The 18,506-nt window shown below is 38.2% G+C and overlaps 1 pseudogene; it reads left to right on the forward strand.

Moving 5' to 3' along the window:
- The first annotated feature begins 1,585 nt into the window (after window positions 1-1,585).
- The window catches only part of LOC127689019 (dnaJ homolog subfamily B member 6-like), a 76,386-nt pseudogene continuing 59,465 nt past the window's right edge, over window positions 1,586-18,506 (forward strand).

The following is an 18,506-nucleotide window of genomic DNA, read 5'->3' on the forward strand; positions in this document are numbered from 1 at the left end:
AAGTAATATAAAATGGTTTTTGCTTAAGTAGTAGTAATCTTTTTGATTACTACATTCTCAGAGAATTTTCTATATTCGTAAAATAAGATTCTGCTTCTTTTTAGGGTAGTTCCCACTAACTAAGAACAGACCACATTCTCTTTATCACTTTCTATTTGCCATCTACCTTAATCCTTCCTTTCATCCTTGAATACATTAAGGTCTCCCCATTCAATACTGCCTATCTCTACCTCTCCAGTCTAATGTCTTTCTCTGATAAATTTAAAACAAAATGTTTTAGAATTTCATACATATATACCCCACCCTTTCTATTCATATTCTATCTTACTACTACTTTCCCCTCTAAACTCGATTACTCTTTATTAAACCCAGTGAGTCCACTTAGTATCTGCATGAGTATGATACTATCCACTCCAACAAAACTGCCTTTCTGGACCTTAATCCCTGAGTATAGGGAACTCTTTTTGTCTCATACTATGTGGTAGAATTGGTTGAGTTATAACTCTGATTGAAGATGCTCTTCACCAAACTAACCAGCGTTAGGTATTTTACAACAAGATATAGTGTGCAGGAAGTACTGATAAGAAAAAGAAACTTTGAACTAAACAGGAACTTTCCCCTAATGACATCATCTAGAACCGGGTGGGAAACCTTCAGTTTTTTTTCTCCAAATTCTATGTCTTTTCAACTGTAGCAGACTAGCTGTGTGCAAACCTACTGTCAAGAGGGATGGATTCAAAGTGAGAGTTTATCAGACTCTACACTGAGAAAATTACTTCTACCACTCATTTCTGTTTCATAAACAATTTTCTGTTTTTTCTTTTGTTTCATTATTTAAATTTCCTTTTATTCCTATCAAAATGTATTAAACACTTATCAGCTCCATGTCAATGCAGACTTTCACATTAGTCATCCATTCTCATTGCTAATTCACAAAATTTGAGAGTTTCAAAGGATTAAACTCCCGTTGAAGATCCTGGTGTGCACATGTTTTAGCAATGAGAAATTAAATAAAAAGACTTTTTGGGTACTTTTAAGCTTTAATATCTGGATCTCACTTCCCATGGATATTATACTAGTGATTCCAATTTTTTTCCATCTTCTGTTTTAAGCCTTGGTGTGTGAGTTAGTATCTTTCTAACTCATGGGGATGGTAAAGTAATATGGTTGCTAGGCAACATCATCACTTTCAAATAGAATGTCGAGAATTTTCCAATGAAAATCTTATTTTTGGAGAATCACAAGGGAAAGCCTGTTTTAACAATTAAATCCAAAAAACCCCAGGCTTTGAAGTATATACCTATGAAGTTTTAAAAGCATCACAAGGACAATAAAATTTAGATTGGGATAGGGTATTTATTTTTCCTGGCAAGTTTTGGGGTATTTGTTTTAAGAAGACATCCTTAATTTTATAACATTGTATTCATAATGTGTTTTGTCAAAATTAGTAACTTATTACATTACATCTAGTTATCTTCTCCATTTTCCTAGATTTTTAGGTGCAGGCATGATTCCTTAAACCTCTGATCAGATCCTCTGAAGAATGAAATAAGCTAATCTGTAGAAAGAATCCCTTGTATAGTATATGGATGTATCACCTGTCAATCAAAAACCTATGAGCTATATGAAAGGCCAGAATAGAAGGTGTGACATCTGGGATGAAGAAAGAATTCTGTGGATCTACACCCTGGTGCTGGGACTTCTGTACACAGGTCCTGAAAAAAGAAAGCTGGTCTCCCAGGAGTGCTCTCACTCCTGGACTCAGAGGTAAGATCTTCACTTTCTCTCCAATAACAGTCCTAAGCAGGACCAGCCAGGAGTGTACAGGGCACAGGAACAGTTGAGCAGCTGGGACAGGAACCTTCTGGTCTCCATCTGCATCCTGGATCTAAGACTGTTCCACAGCACCCCACACCAAAAATATGCCTAGGCGAGAGCTGATCTTGCCAGGAGTGCTGACACCGGCTTACAGGCCCACAGGAAGCACAAGCTTCAGCCAGAGTCAGCAAGACCAAGTAACACCAGAGATTGCCAGATGGCAAAAGGCAAGCACAAGAACCTTATCAACAGAAGCCAAGGCTACTTGGCATCATCAGAACCCAGTTCTTCCATCACAGCAAGTCCTGGATACCCAAACATACCAGAAAGGTAAGATTTGGATTTAAAATTACATCTCATGATGCTGAAAGATAACTTTAAGAAGGACATAAATAACTCCCTTAAAGAAATACAGGAGCACAGGGAAACAGGTAGAAGCCCTTAAAGAGGAAATTCAAAAATTCCTTAAAGAATTATAGAAAAACACAAACAAACAGGTGAAGGAATTGAATAAAACCATCCAGGCTTTAAAAATGGAAGCAGAAGCAATAAAGAAATCACAAAGGGAGACAACTCTGGAGATAGAAAAGTAGGAAAGAGATTAGGAGTAATAAATGCAAGCATCATCAACAGAACACAAGAGATAGAAGAGAGAATCTCAGATGCAGAAGAACCATAGCAAACATTGACACAACAGTCAAAGAAAATGCAAAATGCCAAAATGCTGGCTATGACTAAGGCAGCTCAGTCGATCAACAGGTTCTATAGGGCAGGAGTAAAGATTAAAAAGAAAAAAGACAGGGTCCTCCAGAAGTGTCATGCCCAGTTTTCTGAGGAACTGCCAGACAGATTTCCAGAGCCCTCAACGGAGGAATGGATACAGAATATGGTATATTTACACAATGGAATACTACTCAGCAATTAAAAACATTGAATTTATGAAATTCTTAAGCAAATGTTTGGAACTGGAAAATATCTTAAGTGAGGTAACTCAATCACAAAAGAACACACATGGAATGCAGTCACTGATAAGTGGATATTAGCCCAGAAGCTCTGAATATCCAAGACACAATTAACATATCAAATGATTCCCCAGAAGGAAGGAAATGTCCCTGGTCCTGGAAAGGCTGGATGCAATAATGTAGGGGATTACCAGGACAGAAAAGTGGGAGGGGGTTGATTGGGGAATGGGTGAAGGGAAGAGGGCTTTTGGGACTTATGGGGAGGGGGGAACTGGGAAAGGGGAAATCATTTGGAATGTAAACAAAGAATGTAAAAAAAAAAAAAGAAAAGAAAAAAGACAGTTAAAAAATATTGTAGCATGATGACAGCAAGTACTGAGGCTGAGTCAGGTTTAATTTTTTTCCAATCTGCTTTTATATCATTTTAATTACATGCAGGTATTAAGGGTAAATAGTACAATGAGGAATCAAGCAAGACAATACATACAAAGTTCCAAGATCACTCAGGTGATCACTGTTTCATTGGTTATTTTGTGCCTGTGTTTGTTACCCAAAGGCATCTCAGCAGCAAAATGCAGTGCCTAGCAAACTGTAAACACATCATGCCATTATTTGGAATGGACCCGTATTTTTTTTTTAATTTTTTATTCGACGTAATTTATTTACATTTCAAATGATTTCCCTTTTCTAGCCCCCCCACTCCCCGAAAGTCCCGTAAGCGCCCTTCTCTTCCCCTGTCCTCCCACCCACCCCTTCCCACTTCCCCGTTCTGGTTTTGCAGAATACTGTTTCACTGAGTCTTTCCAGAACCAGGGGCCACTCCTCCTTTCTTCTTGTACCTCATTTGATGTGTGGATTATGTTTTGGGTATTCCAGTTTTCTAGGTTAATACCCACTTATTAGTGAGTGCATACCATGATTCACCTTTTGAGTCTGGGTTACCTCACTTAGTATGATATTCTCTAGCTCCATCCATTTGCCTAAGAATTTCATGAATTCATTGTTTCTAATGGCTGAATAGTACTCCATTGTGTAGATATACCACATTTTTTGCATCCACTCTTCTGTTGAGGGATACCTGGGTTCTTTCCAGCATCTGGTAATTATAAATAGGGCTGCTATGAACATAGTAGAGCATGTATCCTTATTACATGGTGGGGAGTCTTCTGGGTATATGCCCAGGAGTGGTATAGCCGGATCTTCTGGAAGTGAGGTGCCCAGTTTTCGGAGGAACCGCCAGACTGCTTTCCAGAGTGGTTGTACCAATTGGCAACCCCACCAGCAGTGGAGGAGTGTTCCTCTTTCTCCACACCCTCTCCAACACCTACTGTCTCCTGAATTTTTAATCTTAGCCATTCTGACTGGTGTAAGATGAAATCTTAGGGTTGTTTTGATTTGCATTTCCCTAATGACTAATGAAGTTGAGCACTTTTTAAGATGCTTCTCCGCCATCCGAATTTCTTCAGGTGAGAATTCTTTGTTTAACTCTGTACCCCATTTTTTAATAGGGTTGTTCGGTTTTCTGGAGTCTAACTTCTTGAGTTCTTTATATATATTGGATATTAGCCCTCTATCTGATGTAGGATTGGTGAAGATCTTTTCCCAATTTGTTGGTTGCCGATTTGTCCTCTTGATGGTGTCCTTTGCCTTACAGAAACTGTAATTTTATGAGGTGCCATTTGTCAATTCTTGATCTTAGAGCATACGCTATTGGTGTTCTGTTCAGAAACTTACTCCCTGTACCGATGTCCTCAAGGGTCTTCCCCAGTTTCTTTTCTATTAGCTTCAGAGTGTCTGGCTTTATGTGGAGGTCCTTGATCCATTTGGATTTGAGCTTAGTACAAGGAGACAAGGATGGATCAATTCGCATTCTTCTGCATGCTGACCTCCAGTTGAACCAGCACCATTTGTTGAAAAGGCTATCTTTTTTCCATTGGATGTTTTCAGCCTCTTTGTCGAGGATCAAGTGGCCATAGGTGTGTGGGTTCATTTCTGGATCTTCAATCCTGTTCCATTGATCCTCCTGCCTGTCACTGTACCAATACCATGCAGTTTTTAACACTATTGCTCTGTAGTATTGCTTGAGGTCAGGGATACTGATTCCCCCAGATTTTCTTTTGTTGCTGAGAATAGTTTTAGCTATCCTGGGTTTTTTGTTGTTCCAGATGAATTTGATAATTGCTCTTTCTAACTCTGTGAAGAATTGAGTTGGGATTTTGATGGGTATTGCATTGAATCTGTATAGTGCTTTAGGCAAAATGGCCATTTTAACTATATTGATTCTACCGATCCATGAGCATGGGAGGTTTTCCCATTTTTTGAGGTCTTCTTCCATTTCCTTCTTCAGAGTCTTGAAGTTCTTGTCATACAGATCTTTCACATGTTTGGTAAGAGTCACCCCAAGATACTTTATACTGTTTGTGGCTATTGTGAAGGGGGTCATTTCCCTAATTTCTTTCTCAGCCTGCTTATCCTTTGAGTATAGGAAGGCCACTGATTTGCTTGAGTTGATTTTATAACCTGCCATTTTGCTGAAGTTGTTTATCAGCTGTAGGAGCTCTCTAGTGGAGTTCTTTGGGTCACTTAGGTAGACGATCATGTCGTCTGCAAATAATGATTGTTTGACTTCTTCCTTTCCAATTTGTATCCCTTTGACCTCCTTATGTTGTCGAATTGCCCGAGCTAGTACCTCAAGTACAATATTGAAAAGATAAGGAGAAAGGGGGCAGCCTTGTCTGGTCCCTGATTTCAGTGGGATTGCTTCAAGTTTCTCTCCATTTAGTTTGATGCTGGCTACCGGTTTGCTGTATATTGCTTTTACTATGTTTAGGTATGGGCCTTGAATTCCTGTTCTCTCCAAGACTTTAAGCATGAAAGGATGCTGAATTTTGTCAAATGCTTTTTCAGCATCCAATGAAATAACCATGTGGTTTTGTTCTTTGAGTTTGTTTATGTAGTGGATTGTATTGATGGATTTCCGTATTTTGAACCAACCCTGCATTCCCGGGATAAAGCCTACTTGATCATGGTGGATAATCGTTTTGATGTGTTCTTGGATTCGGTTGGCAAGAATTTTATTGAGTATTTTTGCATCAATGTTCATAAGGGAAATTGGTCTGAAGTTCTCTTTCTTTGTTGGATCTTTTTGTGGCTTTGGTATCAGCGTAATTGTGGCTTCGTAGAAGGGATTGGGTAGTGTTCCTTCTGTTTCTATTTTGTGGAATAGTTTGAAGAGTATTGGTGTTAACTCTTTTTTGAAGGTCTGGTAGAATTCTGCACTGAAGCCATCTGGTCCTGTGCTTTTTTTGGTTGGAAGACTTTCTATGACTCCTTCTATTTCTTTAGGCATTATGGGACTGTTTAGATGGTCTAGTTAGTCCTGATTTAATTTTAGTATTTGGTATCTCTCAAGGAAATTGTCCATTTCCTCCAGATTCTCCAGTTGTGTTGAGTACAGTCTCTTGTAGTAGGATCTGATGATTTTTTGGATTTCCTCAGTTTCCGTTGTTATATCTCCCTTTTCATTTCTAAGTTTGTTAATTTGGATACTTTCTCTGTGCCCTTTGGTCAGTCTGGCTAAGGGTTTATCTATCTTGTTGATTTTCTCAAAGAACCAGCTCCTGGTTTTGTTGATTTTTTGTATGGTTCTCTTTGTTTCTACTTGATTGATTTCGGCCCTGAGTTTGATGATTTCCTACCTTCTACTCCTCCTGGGTGAAATAGCTTCTTTTTGTTCTAGGGCTTTCAGGTGTGTCATTAAGCTGGTAATGTATGCTCTCTCCATTTTCTTTTTGGAGGCACTCAGGGCTATGAGTTTTCCTCTTAGCACTGCTTTCATTGTGTCCCATAGATTTGGGTATGTTGTGTTTTCATTTTCATTGTGTTCTAAAAAGTCTTTAATTTCTTTCTTTATTTCTTCCTTGACCAAGGTATCATTGAGTAGAGTATTGTTCAGTTTCCATGTGTATGTGGGTTTTCTGTTGTTTCTGTTGCTATTGAAGACCACTTTTACTCCATAGTGATCAGATAGGAGGCATGGGATTAGTTCTATCTTCTTATATTTGTTGAGGTCTGTCTTGTGACCAATTATATGGTCGATTTTGGAGAAGGTACCATGAGGTGCTGAGAAAAAGGTATATTCTTTTGTTTTAGGATAGAATGTTCTATATATATCTGTTAAATCTAATTGGTTCAAAGCTTCAATTAGTTTCATTGTGTCCCTGTTTAGTTTCTGTTTTCCTGATCGGTCCATTGAGGAAAGTGCAGTGTTGAAGTCACCCACAATTATTGTGTTAGGTGCAATGTTTGCTTTTAGTTTTAATAAAGTTTCTTTTACGAAAGAGGGTGCCCTTGCATTTGGGGCATAGATGTTCAGGATTGACAGTTCTTCTTTTTGTATTTTTCCTTTGACCAGCAAGAAGTGTCCCTCAGGGTCTCTTTTGATGACTTTGGGTTGAAAGTCAATTTTATCTGATATTAAAATGCCTACTCCAGCTTGTTTCCTGAGACCATTTGCTTGTTAAATTGTCTTCCAGCCTTTTACTCTAAGGTAGTGTTTGTCTTTGACCCTGAGGTGTGTTTCCTGTAAGCAGCAAAATGTAGGGTCCCGTTTACGTATCCATTCAGTTAGTCTGTGTCTTTTTATTGGGGCATTAAGTCCATTGATGTTAAGAGATATTAAGGAATAGTGATTGTTACTTCCTATCATTTTTGACGTTATTTTTTAAATTTGAATGCTTAACTTCTTTTGGGTTTGATGAAAGGTTACTATCTTGCTTTTTCCAGGATGAAGTTTCCCTCCTTGTATTGGTGTTGTCCTCCTATTATCCTTTTTAGGGCTGGGTTTGTGGATAGATATTGGGTAAACTTGGTTTTGTCATGAAATATCTTAGTTTCTCCATCTATGGTGATTGAGAGTTTTGCTTGATATAGTAGTTTTGGTTGGCATTTGTGTTCTCTTAGAGTCTGCATGAGATCTGCCCAGGACCTTCTAGCCTTCATAGTCTCAGGTGAAAAGTCTGCTGTGATTCTGATAGGTCTTCCTTTATATGTTACTTGGCCTTTTTCTCTTACTGCCTTTAGTATTCTTTCTTTTTTTAGAACATTTGGTGTTTTGATTATTATGTGACGGGAAGTATTTCTGTTCTGATCCAGTCTGTTTGGAGTTCTGTAGGCTTCTTGTATATTCATGGGCATCTCTCTCTTTAGGTTAGGGAAGTTTTCTTCCATAATTTTATTGAAGATATTTGCTGGCCCTTTAAGTTGTAAATCTTCACTCTCATCTATGCCTATAATCCTTAGGTTTGGTCTTCTCATTGTGTCCTGGATTTCCTGGATATTTTGGGTTACAAGCTTTTTGCATTTTGCATTTTCTTTAACTGTTGAGTCCATGGTTTCTATGGAATCTTCAGCATCTGAGATTCTTTCTTCTATCTCTTGTATTCTGTTGTTGATATTTGCATCTCTGTCCCCTGATTTCTTCCCAAGGCTTTCTATCTCCAAAGTTGTCTCCCTTTGAGTTTTCTTAGTTGTTTCTACTTCTGATTTTAGATCCTGGATGGTTTTGCTTAGCTCCTTCACTTGCTTGTTTGTGCTTTCCTGTAATTCTTTAAGAGATTTTTGTGTTTCCTCTTTCATGACCTCAGCCTGTTGACCAAAGTTCTCCTGTATTTCTTTAAGTGTTTTTTTGCATTTCCTCCTTGTTGGCTTTTGTATTCTCCTGGATTTCTTTCAGTGATTTTTGTGTTTCCCTTGCAAGGGCTTCTAACTTTTGATCCATTTTCTCCTGAATTTCTTTAAGTATGTCCTTCATGTGTTCCTGTACCAGCATCATGACCAGTGATTTTAAATCCAAATCTTGTTTTACTGGTGTGATGGGGTATCCAGGACATGTTGGTAGAGGAGAATTGGGTTCAGATGTTGCCATATTGCCTTGATTTCTGTTAGTGACCTTCCTGCGTTTGCCTTTTGCCATCTAGTTCTCACTGGTGTTAGTTTGTCTTGTCAGTGCTGGACTCACCAGTGCAAGCTGCCCCTTCCCAGTTGGCCTCTGGTGCACAGCTTACCTCCTGCACTGCTTGTAGACAGGGTGCTGCTGCCCAGGCTGTTCAGATCCCAAAGCAGGCACCCGAAGGCTCCTGCTGGGGCTGGCTGGATTCACTGGAGCACACTGACTTCTCCCAGCTGCCTGCCCGGAAGCCCAGCTAGCCTCTTGCTGGACCTGTAGATGTGGTGCGGCCGCCCAGGCTGATCTGGATCCGGAAGCGGAGAGAGTTGAGCTGACGGCTTAAGCCTGAGGCCTTGCCCCAGATTGTGTCTGTGGACCAGAAGGAGCCCGTGTGCACCCCCAGGGAGTGCCGACGGTGTATGCTGCTGTGACCTCCCCTGTGTTCTGCTCACTCCGCTGGGCAGCCGATCCCCCCCCCCAACTGGGCTGGCGCACACAAGGTTAGCCTGGCTGCCTAGGCCCTGAGTCCAGGCAAAAGCCTGGGAAGCCAAGGTCCAAGCAAAGTTCCCCTAGGGCTATGACTGTTAATTGGGTCAGCCAGGTGACTAGGATGGTGGGCGTGTGCGCCCGCGCTCCCTGAAAGCTCAGGGAGAGTCTGCTGTGCTAACAACCTCCTGGGCGGGTTGACTCACAGATGGCCCACCAAGCCGCCCAGTTCTTGGGGTCAGTCCTGTGCCTTTTGGGGCCTAGACCCCCGCTTTGTTAGCCTCAGGCTTTGCCTGTTACAGGTCTGCCCGCCAGAGCTCTCTGTCGTCCTGCAGGCAAAATGGCGGTGCGCGCGCAGGCCTGGGCAAAAAACCTCCTGTCTGGGTTGGCACCCCGATGCCCCCCCCCACCAGCCCAGGGCCTGGGTGCAGGCCAACGCCCGTCGGGCTCAGACCACCGGGGTGTTGGCCTCGGATTATGTTTGTGTACCTCAGTCTGTCCAATCCATGGAGTCAGAGACCAAGATGGATGCACCTCTCGGAATGGACCTGTATTAATCTTATAAATGTGCTATGGGATTTCCTTTTTTTTTTTTTTTTTGGTTTGTTTGTTTTTTGTTTTGACAACTTATTTTTTTTTATTTGATATATTCTTTTTTTACATTTCAAATAATTTCCCCTTTCCTTTTTATTGGATATTTAATGTATTTTCATTTCAAATGTTAGCCTCCTTTCCTGATTTCCCCTCTATAACAATCCTCTCCCATTACCCCTCCCTCTGCTTCTGTGAGAATGCTCCTCCTCCTACCATTTTAGTCTCAAAGCGCTGGCATTCCTGTACACTGAAGAATCAAGTCTAATCAAGTCTTCATAGGAGCAAGGGCTTCTCCTGCTATTGATGCCAGAAAATGCCATCCTCTGCTGCATATACAGCTGGAGCCATGGGTACAGCTCTTTGGTTGCTGGTTTAGTTCCTGGGAGGTCTGGGGGGTTCTGGTTGGTTGATATTGTTCTTCCTATGGGGTAGGGTTGCAAACTCCTTCAGCTCCTACAGTCCTTTCTCTAACTCCTCCATTGGTGAGCCCTGCTAAGTCCAATGGTTGGCTGCAACGACCTGCCTCTGTATTTGTCAGGCTCTGGTAGAGCCTCTCAGAACATAGCTATAACAGCCTCCTGTCAGCAAGCTCTTCTTTGCATTTGAAATAGTATCTGGGTTTGGTGTCTGTATAAGGGCTGTATCACCTTGTAGGGTTGTCTTTGGATGGCCTTTTCTTCAGTCTCTGTTCCACACTTTGTCCACACACTTTCTTTAGACAGGAGCCCTTCTGGGTTAAACATTTGGACATAAGTGGGCATTTATCCATCCCTCAACTGGGCATTTATGCATGTGGGAATATTGAAACAGACAAAGAAAAACCTTAATGAAAAATGCAAAATGTATAGGTAGTGTAATACAATTATATTTTTATTCCATTTTTGAAGTTATTTTTACATTTTTAGTATTTCAATATTGAAAGCACAAGTCTGTAAAGAGTTCTGTCTGTCATACTTTCCAGGCAGAACAGAGCTTCTAGAATGGGAATCTACTAAAATCACCTCAATGCTAAAAAAAATAAGAAAAATCACAGTCTTCAATTGTGTAGGGGAAGATTTTTCTCAGAAGACACAGAGATCAATCAAGTTACAAAGAAAACTTGCACTCATATCAAATTCTAGGGACCATTGCATACTGCAATTTGGTCCTCAGAGGAGCTCAGTCATATTTTCATTCTTTCTTTTTGCAGTGTGACATGATGATGTGCCTACCATGTCCAGAATGGCTAAGGACACATTTGTGATTTGTGGCTTTTTTCACACAAGGAGACGATACAGCTAGTTTTACTGAAACTTGAAAAGTCAGGGCAGGTTGATATTCATGGGAGGCCTTTCTTTTCTAAACAGAAGGAAGAAGGAGTGGATAGAAGAAGGAAGAGAAGTGCAAGAAGGACCATTAGGACAGGAAGAAATAGAAACTGCAGTGGGGATGTAAGTAATTTAATTAATTAATTAATAAAAAGAAAACAAAAAGGCATCTAGGAGAATATTATTTTTTAGAATATAATAATTAATAGAAGAAAATTCTTTCCACCTGTGATGTTTATTATTGATTGGAATTTAAAATCATCTAGGAGATACACATCTGTGATGTGATGGGATAATTACCAGTGAGGTTCATCTGAGGAAGAAAGACCTACAACAAAGGTGTGTAGTACCACTGCATGTGCTGGGAACTTGGACTACTTAAAATAGGAGGCATTGAACTTAGCACCAACATTCATCTGCCTCTGCCTCCCCACTGGACAACTTAAAAAGACCATTAAAATAGGTCTGTGCAATTTTTCTTCCAACCCTTTAAGCCTCAATGGCTGGGTGAGAAGATGGCAGAGTAATAGCATCAAAACAGTCTTCCAAGAAAGCAAAGGAAATATTGGAAATGCTATTAAACAGAAAAAATATAAAAATTAATCAGATAATAAAATAGTCTAAGAATTATTTAGAGGTGGATAATGAGTGAATATCTGTGGAAAAAATAAGATTTATGATTTTGAACTTGGCTAAAAGCCTTACCTCCCTCTCAAAATTAAGAGAAAAACTATAGCTCAGCATTCATGGTATTAATACCAATGCTTCAAGAAGAAAAATAACAAACCCAAATCATCATAGCCAAATTAACTAAAACTAGCATTTATTTTAATTTTTATATTCATAAACTAGCTCCCTCTAAGGCAATGTTTAGGAGGTCAGAATTAGACAAGGGCAGGATAAAGTTTTAATAACATGAGGGTAATGGTTTTCCAGATGGGGCATTTGGCAAGAAAGAGTCAGGGTTACAGGAACAGCACATAAGAAAAATAATTATAGAAAACTGTTTGAAACACATAGGTAATTTATTTATAAAAGTTGCTTCTAATAACCTTTAGAAACAAAGGTTTCTGGAACAGGCAGTACTACAGAGCTATTGTAGTTAAGGTACAGATGGGCATAGCCCAATCCTTTAAAAACAGATTTAAACATGAACAGGAATGAGCCTAGTTTATCTTTGTATTAAGATAGTTTTCAAGCCCAACTTGGAGACAGATTGGCTCATCAGTAGAATATGGAGACTCCATATGGAGAAACTTACCTTCCAAACTTATTTTGTTATTTGGCTTGGCTTTCAGGTTCCTAAACTCCCTACTCATAAAGTAGGACCATAAAATTGTTTGATCAACCTTAAACTTCCCTCTCTGGAAAAACGCTGCTGAGAGTTTAGAAGGCTGTGATTCTCACAAAACACAAGACACTGCTGCTAAAATTAATGCCAGAGCAAATTAAACTTCAGAAAACACAGAGAGAAAAATGCAGTCTTAAAGAGAATGTTTTCATAGTCTCTTGCAGATTAATGGCATGTTCTTGAGATGCTAAGTATCAACATTATCTGGTGCATCATTTGTGGAGGAAGATTGCAGAATCAGTTTATCAGGACCCATCAATTTTGATGTCCTATGTAAGGAGGACCCAAAGGAGAAGCCAGACAAAAGGTTTTCAAAGCATTGTGATTTGTATCATCAGACACAGAAGCCCTTAACCAAGTGTTCGATTCTTATTAATTAAAATGTTTGTGCTGATTAACTCACCACTATTACTGTGTGGCAACTTCAGGAGCCACACTTATAGAATGTGCCCATGGTAGGTCTGCTATCCTAATGGTATCAATGCCACAGTGAGGGAGAATTTCAGCCCCAGTGATGCAACAGTAGCTCAGAGAACAAGGGTCTGCTTTGTTTAGACAGTACATTATTTTCTGTTCCCAAACCATACACAGATAACAAAGAATTCTAAAGACACTCTAAGACTGAAAAACAGTTGGGCTTCCTAGGTAAATTCCTAGGCAAACTTTAAGTTGCTATTGTAAATACATTCAAATTACTAAAGATTGGCTGAATAAAGATTTAAAGTTAGATTGAAAATATATATCAGGTTTATAAAAATATTAAATAACAAAATACAAAAAATAAAGACAGATAACACTCACTATATATAAATAAAGATCAATTTTGGAAAATCAGTGAACAAAGGTCTCAAATGGAGAAAGGGACACTCTGCCACCAGTGTTTGCTAGAAGCAAGGGTAATTCTTACCAGACTCAGCACTTTGCTGTGGGAGTTTAAGTCTCTGGAAGTAGTCTTTCACAGTTTAAGAGCCTGGATATAAGACCAGATGTGGTGTGTTATTCCAAAGTACATGGCCAATGGAGAGCATATAAAGATCAGGTGAGTCTGACTTAGTCACAGAAATGGCATTAAATTTGGTATGGACTGGGAAGGACTATGTTTAGAAGTCATACACTGAAATCAACCCCAATCAATCCCAACTGCTAAAATTTTGCTTTCAATCTCTTGCTACAAAATGATGTTGTTTCAAAATAATATGAGTTGTGATTTGTACAGAACAGAGTAATGTTTGCTGAACAGAATACTTTTGCTGTGGTGACTTATTGTTTTTGAAATGTCAGTTTTAATCATTAAAATTTTCTCATGATTTGATAATGTTCTCAGAGTGCCCCAAGTATGACAAAAGAATACACTGTGTATATCATGTGCTGTTTTTAAAATCAATTTCTTAATTCTGATGAATTTACAAATAACCACTCTCCCTTTATATTGAGTTGAATCTTAAATATCCAGCTGGCCATACTATAATTAAACTAATAATATAGAGACAGAAAATCTCTTTTAACACATTATTTTTAAAAAGTATACTTCATGGTTTCATTAATCATTGGTCTTTGCAATTTGCAGCACATGAACGTCAAGCGACTTTTGTAGGTTTCAGCTTAAATTGTATTACTCTGGCTCTAAGATGAGAGATTTCTTAGGTATTACTAAGCCTAACCATGTGGCTCTTTTCTGGAAATTGAAAGCCAAGACTTGACATCTTCATTTGCCTTCAATAACATCTACAAGTGGTGATGGGTGTACAGTAACTTCCGATCTTCAGAGTTTCCATATTCTTCAGAATTTCCACAGTGAGTCACACTGAAATGGACTCTACTATATACCATATATATATATATAATAGATATCTGCTTTGTTGATTAGTTTTGATTGTCCAATTGGTAAAACATAAGAATCACCTGTGAAGAGAGAACTTCAGTTGAAGAATTGTGTCTATCAGATTGAGCTGTGGCCATGTTTGTGATGAATGGTGTTTTTTATTGGTTGATAGAGAAAACCCATTGTGTATAGTACTATCACTGGGTAGGAGGGTCTGAAATATATAAAAAGCTAGTAACTATGAATCAATAAGCCAATGAGTGTGTCAGAGAGCAAGGTACATTTTGCTGTGGTCTCTGCTTCACTGTTCCTGCCCTGACTTCCAACAGTGTCAGATAGTGACCTGCAACTCTAGGTTAAAATTAACTTTTCCTCCCTTAAGTTGCTTTGGTTGTGATATATTTTGCACCTTCATAAAAACAACTAGACACTTCTATGACAACTTTGAAGTAATTTTTATAAGTCATAAAGATGGCTCTTGGGCCTGCATCAGAGCCCCAGGAAGAGCAGTGAGGACCCTTTCTCCTGAGTGCTCTTTCCATGGCACTAACATTGACAACTTATTTGTGTTCTTTTCAGCTTCTGTACTCTGTGGTCACTATGAACATGGTTTCCAACTCAACTGTACTTGATGCATATATTCAGTTTTCCTCCTGTGTGCAGTATATAGTGTCAGACTGTACATCCTGTTTGTGTTTAGAGTGGAAAGTTTTGGATTCCTAAGATGGATAAACAGGTCCTCTTTTACATAAACAAGTGATGCTAATACATACTTGGCACAGTCTAAAGATTTTGGGATGGAAATAAGAAATGACTATGTCATGATTCCAGAAATTATGACACCATAAAGCTATATCATTTACATTATGCTTATAAAATGTTTCTACTACCATATTCTCATTGGACAATGTGATGGGTTTAATAATATTTCATTCTAGTATATTATGAAACTTTACCATATTTATCCAAATTAATGTTCTTATCCTCTGAATTGAGTAGTTCCCCCACCTTCAAACTTTAATGTCATAGATGACTAAAGATAGATGGACTGATACTAGGTAATTTAATAATATTCTGACAGTGTGTTGCTATTCTGCTTTAATTTCTGTGTTACTTAATAATTTGATAATCTATTGAGGCATGGCTAATAAACAAAGCTGTGAATATATAATGTATACAATTTTATATTTCAACATGTACACATATCAGCAAAGCACTGTCATAAATAAGCTAATGGACATATTCAATCTCTCCAAGATTCTTTGGAATATTTGAGCTCATCTGCATTTTTTTTCTATTTTCATTTTTACACTTAGCAAGGATTCTACTTCATAAATGTTTGAATTGCTCAATGAACATGTTGCACTTTGCACACTGTGGTAAACAGCTAAGACCTAGGCCTTGCTAATTTCATACTCTTAGACCATTTCAATGAAGAACTGGAACTAGAGTAGGTGTGTTCTCATCCTCCACAGATATATACTATATTCTAGGTCCTTGAGATTCCTGCCCTTTGACCCCTTTATCGATGCTGGGAAGAACTTAACTGTTCAGTTAAAACTTCATGACATCAATAGCAGAAGGGTACAATTAGAACCAAAGAAGGTGAGATTCGCTTACCTGTCAAAATGAACCTTTTCTGAGAAGGATTAAGGGAATTTTTAAAATTATATTTACAGGAAAAACTGTGATTAGAAGAGAAGTGAATTTTTTTTCTTAAAAAGCATAATAGATTTAAAAAGGTGACACTGGTGTCAAAGCAGATTTAGGCTTCGTAAAAATCATTTGTAAAAAACTGATAGCCAATCATGATTATAGAGATAGGGATGCTAGTAGAAATTGTCCACTCTCCAGATGCCTAAGGCAGAAACTCTCAGTCTCGTTGGACATACCATCTCTTACTTTTAGAGCTAGAAGAACTAAAACTTCCATTCCTTCTCTACTTTTTCACTTGTGCAAAGTGTTCTGGAGATAATACATGCAGTTTTTAGTCACTGTGCACTCCCAAAACAAATGATAAATGATCCTATGACTACATCCTTGAGATACATTTATTTTCTCCTAAGTTGTCAATGTATTTACATCTCTCATTAGCAGTGTCAAACTCAGACTTTAAAATATAATTCTAAAGCTGACTTTAAAATATAATTTCAAGAAAATAGTTTTTTCATCATTCCTCAGATAAATTGAAGGAAAATAGTCTCATCTTCTAATAAGATTATAATTATTTTGAGCTTACTTTCAGTCCATACCTCCCTCTGTGCCCTCAGGTCAGTTGATGCAACTGCAAAGTGCTGGGTTGCTTGGAAGATTTTTAAAAAAAATTTTTTTTAATTAGGGACTTGTTAGACTTAAGTTCATTCAGTGATTCCTAACACATACTGTTTGTAACCACAAAAGTCCAATAAACTTTGACTCCAATTAATGTATACCTTATAAATCAAATATTAATGTATCAAATGATCCAACAAGTGAAGTGGTTGCTCTGTAAGATGACAACCCAGATTTGGGTCCTGTACACACATGTAAATGACAGTAACTATCTATCAATCCCAGTGCTGTGTGGAACAGATATAAATTCAGCACTAGAGCTTATTGGCCATGTAGCCTCACCAAAGTGAGAAGTTCTGAGATTGGTAGGAGACCCTCTCTAAGGAAATACAATGGGAGAGGGGCCAAGGAAGATACACAGTGTGTATCACTGGCCTCCACTTGCATCTGCCAAGGTACAAATATTGACACATCTCTTCACATTCCCACGAACATGCACATACCTACCACCACCACATACAATTGGATAGCTTTTCACACTTACCCATCCTTTTAATTTTTCTCACAAAGGAATTTTCTCCTTTGTAACAAATATGCTTCTGATTTGAAATAGATACCCAAGAAGCTGATATGAAGTTTGGTGGTTTTTTTTGTTTGTTTGTTTGTTTTGTTTGTTTGTTTTTTGTTTTTTTGCATCATAGTTATTCAGAGGAAAGTATAAAGGTATGCTAGGCTTTAAAACTGGACAATTTTCTGTTCCATTTACATTGTCTTTGATACTGCTGACTGTCTACTTTCCTAAATATAAAAGTAGAAATATAAACATGTATGTTTGTCTGGAATTCTTTTTTGTGTGACAGTTATGAGATCCTTAGAATTCTTCAGAATTTACTCTTGAAACTTCAGATAAATGACCTTAATATACCCTCAAACACCACTGAAAAGTCTGTTCAGCTAAGGCAGCACAGTAGCTTTCTGTTTTCTCTCTCTAAAGCTGAACAAAAATGCTCATAGGACATAATGTGAGGGGTTTCTTTTTTGTATTTTGTTTTCCTTTTGTAACGATTCCATGGGTATGTTCTTCTCCAGAGTATTCCTCATGTCTCTGTCCTCCAACAACTTGGAAAGAAAACAGTTAGAACTCTAAAAATATCCCAGAACTCTAAAACTATTTTCATATTTTCTTGACCTCAGAGAGTCATCTTATACATAATCCTGTTTTTAAATTTATTTGTATTGATTTTTTTAATTTTTTATTTCTTATCTTCTATCTCTATCCAAAGTTAAAACAGATATCCTACCTGCCTGCTGAGGTGTCTGCTACCTGCATGTTCAAAACAAAACCCTTTTGAGGGAAGTCTGGAAACTTTGTTTTTAAACTCTTTACCCCCTTTTTTAAAAAAAGATACACTTCCTTTCAATCCAGCCACAAACTTTCACCCTAAAATCTTTTCTGCCTGTAATATGTCCTCTGGTAAAACTGCATATGACATGGAGAATTGGCCATCCAGTAACTGGCCCAATCTGAGACCCATGCCATAAGTAGGAGCCCATGCTTGACACTGCCTTGAAGGCCAAGAACCAGAAGCTAAATAGTCTAGACACCTAGGATAAAACCAAACAAGATCTGAAAAAAACAGTCAGTGAAGTGATTCCTAAAGATATTTGCTATATACATGACAGGAGATTGCATATTTATCATAAGATACTGATTTTAATGTATATTTCATGGCTGAACAATTTATCTTAAATACTTGCTATGATTTTGGAGACACTATTGCTTAAGGAGAGGACATTTCTACACATAAAGCATCATTATTCTTTCCTTTCATTGAGATAACCAATTTGGAAAATGAGCTTGGGAAGCATCAAGCTGAGAAATCTCTCGAAGCATCCATTGATATTCTCATATCCAGTATATAATGAATGAGAGAAATCTAAACCATGT

This window comes from Apodemus sylvaticus, chromosome 1 (assembly GCF_947179515.1).
Source record: "Apodemus sylvaticus chromosome 1, mApoSyl1.1, whole genome shotgun sequence".
Lineage (NCBI taxonomy): Eukaryota > Metazoa > Chordata > Mammalia > Rodentia > Muridae > Apodemus > Apodemus sylvaticus.